Source organism: Eubalaena glacialis, chromosome 8 (assembly GCF_028564815.1).
Source record: "Eubalaena glacialis isolate mEubGla1 chromosome 8, mEubGla1.1.hap2.+ XY, whole genome shotgun sequence".
In the NCBI taxonomy this organism is placed as follows: domain Eukaryota; kingdom Metazoa; phylum Chordata; class Mammalia; order Artiodactyla; family Balaenidae; genus Eubalaena; species Eubalaena glacialis.
In genome coordinates, this window is record NC_083723.1 from 46,222,499 (window position 1) to 46,230,484 (window position 7,986).

Consider the following 7,986-nt stretch of genomic DNA (forward strand, 5'->3'; position numbering starts at 1 on the left):
ATTATGAGGAAGAAACGGTTATGTGAGCTTTTCCTTGAAGTCAAAAAACTTGCATTCATTTCAAGTACCTGCTGATCATAGGGTACAGCCAGGGAAGGTGCCATCCCCCTTGGGGGGAGGGGCGGTGAATGGGCTCCCGCACCCATGCACCTCCTGATGTACAGATTCTGGAGAAACAAAGGGCGGTCACACCGCAGTCAGCCCGTCAGGCTGTCGGGCCACTGGGCAACCCGACCAGCCTGGAAGTGCCCCATCAGTTTGCTGAAAGCAAAACTCTGTCCCCCCTGTGAAGCCAGGCAATTTGGGTCAGAGAGTCAGAGGAGACCGGTAATCAACTCCTCCTCTCTGCTCACCTCCTTGGGGTTACAGCAACCCCATCTCCAAACCCAAATCTGACCCTGGAGTGCCAAACTGGGAGTGGCAGTTGGGCTCTGCCGGTGCTTCAGCGCCCTCTGGAGGTTGTCTGCTCTAATGGCAACTCTCAGCCCTTCCTCCTCCTCCTTCCCTAGTCCTGGGGGCTGCCTTGGCCCCCTGCAGCTGCTGGCCTGAATTCATTCTTCTTTTTTCTCCAATTACAATGAAGTGTCTTACAGAGGTTTGGAATCTCTTGAAGAAGGAAGATCTTTTAGTCAATACACCTTAACCGTGAGAAGTTGGTTTCAAGAATGAACCTGAAATACTGTATTTTTCTCCTGATGATTCCAAGGAGAGACAGCTCAAGTTTTCTAAATCATAAGAAAAACCAAGGTAAATATGATATTCTGAGTTTTTAGCACCCCCTCCTCATGTCATATGACCGGGATTTAAATCAATCAACTGCCACTGGTTTTTAAATCACATGACCCAACTTTAAATCAATCAGCTGCTTCCCTGTAACTCGCGTGACTTGGCTTTGAATAGTAAGAAATGCAGAGGTATAAAAATGATGTTCTGAACAATAAATGGAAAAACAACATTTTAGAAAGTTGTTTTCTTTTCGAATGGACCATTCATTGCCTACAGAATAAAGGATTCCCTTGTGGATTTCTTGAACTGTAAACACATACATTGTCTCCGTTGGCTTGATTGACTTAGATTTTGGGGTTTTGTTGTTGCTGTTGTTAACATCTTTATTGGAGTATAATTGCTTTACCTTGTTGTGTTAGCTTCTGCTGTATAACAAAGTGAATCACCTATTCGTATACATATATCCCCATATCCTCTCCCTCTTGTGTCTCCCTCCCACCTTCCCTATCCCACCCCTCTAGGTGGTCACAAAGCACTGAGCTGATCTCCCTGTGCTATATGCAGCTGCTTCCCAATAGCTATCTATTTCACCTTTGGTAGTGTATATATGTCCATGCCACTCTCGCACTTCATCCCAGCTTACCCTTCCCCCTCCCTGTGTCCTCAAGTCCGTTCTCTACAGCTACGTCTTTATTCCTCTGCAGCGACTCCTGCTAGGGACGGATACTTCCTTTTATGCTCAGGGAAATCCCCTAGTTTGAATATGATTTGAGTTTGATCCTGTGAAACCATCAGAACTTCCCACCAGAGATAAATGAGGAGATTCTGGCCTTTATTAGTATGCATGATGAACACGGGTGTCCTGGCTGTACTTGCCAACCCTCCTATTTTACCCACCTATTTTTATCCACCTTCCTCCCTGTGAGTACCTTTGACCAACCCTGAGTTCAGACTCCTGACCTATTACAGTGACTTTGTCAGTCTTTCTTTAAAAATGGACACGTAATAAAATGAATTTAACCTAGAAGCAGCAGCTCAGTAAGGGAAATAAAATCATCAGAAGTTATCTAATCACAGCCACAGCCATCCAGGGCTCTGTCTTACCTGCTGGGTCATAAGAATGGGACCTTCCTAAACTTGAAGGGCATCCAATCAAATAAGCAAAGGTTTGCTCACCTCTGGCTCTTGGAGGGATTGCTAGGCAGTCTACACAGTGTATACTAACTGCAAAACACTGTCATGGTTGTGAAACACCTATGTTCCAGGAAAGCTTTTTGGGGTGCATGGGGAAGGTTTCTTTTTGACATCAAGCAAAAAATAAATCACCAAGCTCTTTGAGCACAGGGGTTCTTAAGAGGGCAGTAGAAGGAAGGAATGGGCAGAAAAGACGATCTCCAATGAAGTGAAGGCCGTTTTTCCAAAAGAGTAGGATCTAGTCTCAGTTTAAGGAGAACACTTTTAAATAGCTGGGACAGCTCCAAACTGCAGTTTAGGGAACGAGTGCTTCAAAAGAACAGTGCTTTAAAAGTCCTGGCAAGGCAGCAAGAGAATGAAGAGTTGGTTTTGCATAGTTTTGAACACAGGAGTAAAGAAGCAGAGGCATCTCTGACTAAAAAGCCCTGAGATCCTATGGTATCAATGGGTCAGTTGCAGGGGCAGGGGGTGTGGGGGGCGATATTTCTCTCTCAACGTCTCCCAGGGCAGCCACCCCTCCCGACCCCACCCCCCCACTCCCTTCACCCTTCCTCCCTCCACTGTTGGGTCCCCAGGGACAGCACTTCTCAAGCTGGAGCGCTCAGGCACCATCTCTGCAGTCTGGATTCTTCCTGGAGCCTGGCAAGTTCTGGGACAGGAAGGCGGGTCTGCAAGGCCGCTGCGGTGCAGTCGGACCTGGAGGCCTGGAGGGGAACTGGAGCCCTGAAGCCCACCCACGTCCTTGAAGCCGAGGGAGGAACACATCCTCCTAACAGTACTTCTCAGGGGTCAGCGTGCTCCCCACCCGACGGTGATCCATACTCACTTGAGGCAGCAAGGACTGCCTCTAACTGGCCCCCTCGATTCCGCCTTAAGGGTCCTCGCACATGTGTGATAGCGCAGGCCCCGGATCTCTTTAGTCAGCTGAGGCCAGTGCTGCTGGGATCCCTCCAGTCCCATCCCCCAGCCCCTCCCTCTGGGACTGTACCTAATAGAAGAAAGAGCACAGAGGAATTGGCTGAATCAAGGGACCTGGGAGCCTGGGTATGAGTTTGAAGACCGAGAACCTAAGGCGCAATTACATATTATTGGAAACTCTTGTGGAGTGTGTGGGGGGAGGTTAGGAGGCTGAGAGGCTGAGTCGACCTGGTGAGTCCAGCCCCAGGACACCACACAGCCCCGTCCCCCTTTCCCTGCCATCAGACAAGGGGTGCCACAACTCCAGCCGGGACTCTGCACTTCCCCCTCCCTGATTCTCCAGAAGAGCAGGTGGCCCCCCTCTGAGGGCAGGGGCAAGAAAACGGACCAAGTCCCCCTGCACTAAGGCGCTACTGGAAGCTCTTCCTGAACAGCAGTGCTGGCTTGGAGCGAACCCGTGCACCGCCAAAGTTGGTCTCGTCCTGCAGCTGAGGGACGCAGGCTTTAAGTCAGCTGCCTTGGCTTTAAATCAATCAGTCCCCCCTTTAAGTCAGGTGACCCGACTTTAAATCACTGTGTGCCCCTCAAGCCTGCAACTTCAAAAGTTGGGAACTTCACTTTGATCCCAGCACCTCACACAGCTGAATGCACACTCTAGTCATCCCCAAGCCTGGCTTAGAGGCAGGATATAAGGTAAGGGGATGGGCTGCACACATGGTGAGGAGGGTGCACTTCATGTACCAGAAGGGTCCAGGTACTCCGGATACAGCAAGCAGTGCACGATACAGCAGCTCCCTGGCAAAGCTGGTGATGCACAGGGGCAGCAGGCATACCCAGGCACGCAGAGGTTCCAGGCCGGGAGCTGGGGCACAGCCAGCCGGGAGGGTGTGAAAGCCAAGGATCTGAGCCTTCTTGAGAAAGGCAGACACAGAGGATGGATGAGAAACAAAGACCAGATGAAACATGGATTTGGAAAACACACCCTGCTCTTGAAATTGGGGTGGGGGGCACCCCAGATTTGAGTCTTCTTACTCCCCAGTACCTAGTGCTTTGGCATTTGCCCAATTACTTATAAAATGTGACTGATAATATCTAACCCATAGAATACTGCATTTGCAGTGGTTTTGCGTGTTTATGTTTCTATAGTGGAATAATCTTTTCTACAAGAAAAATGTACACAATCTGAAATAAATTAAAACCCCTCTTTAAAAAGTACTATATCGGACTTCCCTGGTGGCGCAGTGGTTAAGAATCTGCCTGCCAAGGCAGGGGACATGGGTTCGAGCCCTGGTCAGGGAAGATCCCACATGCCGCGGAGCAGCTAAGCCCATGCGCCACAACTACTGAGCCTGCAGGCCACAACTACTGAAGCCCGCGCACCTAGAACCGGTGCTCCACAACAAGCGCAGCAAGAGAAGCCACCGCAATGAGAAACCCGCGCACCGCAACAAAGAGTAGCCGCCGCTTGCCGCAACTAGAGAAAGCCTGCGCATAGCAACGAAGACCCAACGCAGCCAAAAACAAATTAATTAATTAATTAGTTAACTATTTTTAAAAAAGTACTGTATCCTTCTGTACAGCTTCTCTGGGAAGAACAGAGAGATGGCGTAGGAGAGTGAGAAAGACCAATATTTAGTGCACATCTCTCATGCAGGTGCTCTGCTGGCTCAGATAGATTTATCCCCACTTTACAAAGGAGGAAATAATCTCAGAGACGTTTAGTAATTTTCCCAAAGCCAAACAGCTATTGAGTGGCAGAACCAAGATCTGAACCAAGTCTGTTACCTTCAAAGCCTAAGTCCTCATCACAACAAAACTCAATTAATATTTACATTTATCGAATTACATTGCAACCTGGGGAGTTCTTGGCACAATCCTCAATAAGAGTGAGAAAGAAAGAAATAGCATTGTTCCTACAGTCAACCAAAATTTTTGGAGCACCTGCTAGATGCCTGGCCCTTTTTGAGGTTCAGCAGTGATCAAGACAGGAAGAGTCCTGCTTTCATGAACCACGTAGTGGGGAGGAGAGACGGGTGCAACTTGGGTGAGGGATTTCACCTTGCTGGACCTCTGTTTTCTCATCTGGAAAATGGGATGGGTGTTCCTCATTTTCTGGGATTGTCCAGCCCTCACATTCTCCGATTCCATAAGAAGCATTTGTTTTCCTGTTTCTTTAAAATTCATTCAGGCCGTGAGCTGTGATGAATGTTGTTAGCTGCTCCCCAAATCACTCTATTCCCACCCTTTTCCTGTGATCAGGTCTTTCCCGAAACATGACTCACAGTCAGTCAAGTCACAGAACCTAAGGGGCACCCAGCAGAGAAATTCCAACCCTTGCTTCCCAGGAGCTCTGCGGTCTACCTGCCAGGTAAACTTAACTCACCTGGCACAAGGTGGCCATCCCTGGTTTCACATCAACATGATCTCAGGCACAAACCTCCTTGTTTTTCCATTTTGTCTTTAAGTTACTTGTTGAAACAACTGCACAAATATGACAAAGAAATGAAATCAGGCATCTTCTGCCCCCAGTGCCTACTAATAAATGATTTTCTGCCACTTTAATGATAAAGATAGAACATTTCAACATTCTGCTACCCTTATTATTTGTCATATTTGTTGATATTTCTATTGAATACATCTTTCAATATTTTAACAATGGAACATTTATTTAGGTTGTTCCAGACCCAGCCTTTAGTGGTAAAGGTTTTGTTGTTATATTTCTATTATGTTTCCTTTAAAAATCATTATCCTATTTAAATGGATTAAGTCAATTCTATAGGCATTTATCTTATGATATTGATGAAATTGATACATAGAGGGCAGTAGTACAAGTTGATTGGACTTGAGAACCTCTATTAGCACAGTTAAGTATAAATATTATCTATATGTAAACCAAAGTACATGCCGAGTGAGAGTCTCCGACTCTTTTTCACTGTCTGCCTCTCAAGCCTGTGAGAAATGGAATGTTTCTTGCCATATCAGTAAACAAAGGATGTCACAGTCTTCAACACTTGCAGCCCTCCACTGTGAGCCGGCAGGCCCTGAGGCACTCAGGATATGCAAATACAGAATGCAGGCCCCAGTGAGCTGAGGTGCATATCAAAGGAAGGATGTCAGTGAGCCCAGACTCTTGCATCTTCCCATATGAAGAAAAGCGCTCCATTCCTCACCTTGGGAGAGCTGGTTTTCCTTAGTTAACAATCACCTTTTGATGTTCCCCATTACCTGCGCCAGTCCCCTGCCCTGTCCCCTCCCCCCGGTACTTTAGCTCAGGGAGGAGGAAGCGCAGAGGGACTCGGCTGAATAAGGGGCCTGCGCGCCTCGGGAGGAGTTTTCAGCCGCTTTCCCCGCAGTCGGGAGGAGGGGCGCTGACGCTGCAGCCGGACCCTGCGCCTCCCTTGCCCCGTTTCCCCTCAGGACGCTCAGGCCGACCCCCTCCCCACGCCCACCAGGCCCCGCGAGCCAGGCCGAGGGCAGGGGCGAGAGGAGGGACCGAAGTTCCCCGGGACCGGAGGCCGGGGGCCGCTCTTTCTGCACAGCAGCGGCGGGTGGCAGCGAACCCCTGCCCCTCAGAAGCTGGTCTTGCGCTGCCGCCCGGGCTCCGGACCAGGCGGAGGGTCGGCGCCCACTTACCCGGCCCGCCGTCCCCACGACTGTCGCGGCTTCGGCCGCCGGGGCACCTCCAGAGCCGGCAGCCTCAGTGAGGTCGCCCTCCCCTCGGGCTCCGGGGCAGTTCCGTGACGGCGGAGGGAAGAGACCCCGAGCCGGGAGTTCCAGCTCTGCGGAAACGCGGGCTCTGTTCAGCGCGCAGGGGGTGGGACCGCTCTGCCCCGAGGCCTTCCGGGAGGGAGCGGGGCGGCGGGGGAGGGAGCCGCCAGGAGCGCAGGGCCCCGTCGGGGGTCCTGGAGGGGCGGCCCGGCCTGGGGGCCACGCCCACTGTGGCCGCAGCCCAGGCCTTTTTCCTGGAATCCTACACAAAAAAGTTAGAAAGATACACAGTCTATAGTAAATATTCACAAATGATTGTTGCTGCTGTGCTCACTATTCTATTAAAGGTGTAAAATCCATAAAACACTTTAAGTTCAAAATTAAATATGAATTTTTACCTTTCTAATTTTGTCTCTGATATTCACAGTTGTGGTTAATGAATCAGAGACTGTGGCATCACTAGTTAAAAATGAGCTTGTTAAAAAAATAGAACTCAGGCCCGCCAGACCTACTGAATCACAATCTGCACTTTTACAATCTCCCCAGTGTACTTGTGTACCCATGAATAGTTGAAAGGTACGTTTCTACCTCGACATGTCTTTTCTGTCTGAGAAATACACACATTTTATCCAGTTTGATATAAATAAAACACTCAAAAATGCATATGCCTGTGTTGAAACCATCATTTTATCATTTCTTTTCCAGACAAGTATAGACTCTATACTGGTTTTGTGGATCACATGCCATACTCTTTTCCTGTAGTTAGAAATAAGGTAAAGAAAGTTACTTTGTAAAAAAAAAAAGAAAGAAAAAAAAATATATATATATTAGTGGATAATTGAAGACACTCTTCTAAATTAAAACCAGTTCTCTTAACTTGCTGTTTTCTTCTTGGGTCACATTATGAACTCTTCCCGTGGCCACATGGCATGTGTACTTTTAATTTCAGGGACTGCTGCCATTCCAGGAGGTGGCCATAGATTTCTCTCAAGAGGAGTGAGAATGCCTGGACCAAGATCAATGGGAATTGTACAGGGATGTGATGTTAGAGAAGTATAGGAACCTGCTCTCCTTGGGTGAGGATACCTTCCTTCCAGAATTCCTTATCCAACCACAGGGTTTGGAGTCCTTCATTTGTAGAATGTCTCCTGGAATCTTCTGCTTCCTACAATAGGGTTTCAGATTGCAACGTTTCAGGAAAGATTGGGAGTTTGTGGGTATAATTTTTCTTATTCTTTTAAAATTGCAGCCTCCCTTTTAATATACTTTGTAACTGCTTGGGATGTGTCTATATGAACTGTGTACTATATGCTTCTGTTATAGTCCTTACAATATTTTATTGTCTTATTTTCTGTAACACTTTTCCATGGATTCTTTGGGCTTAAGGTATATTAAAAGGGAGACTGCGATTCTGGGACTTCCCTGGTGATGCAGTGATTA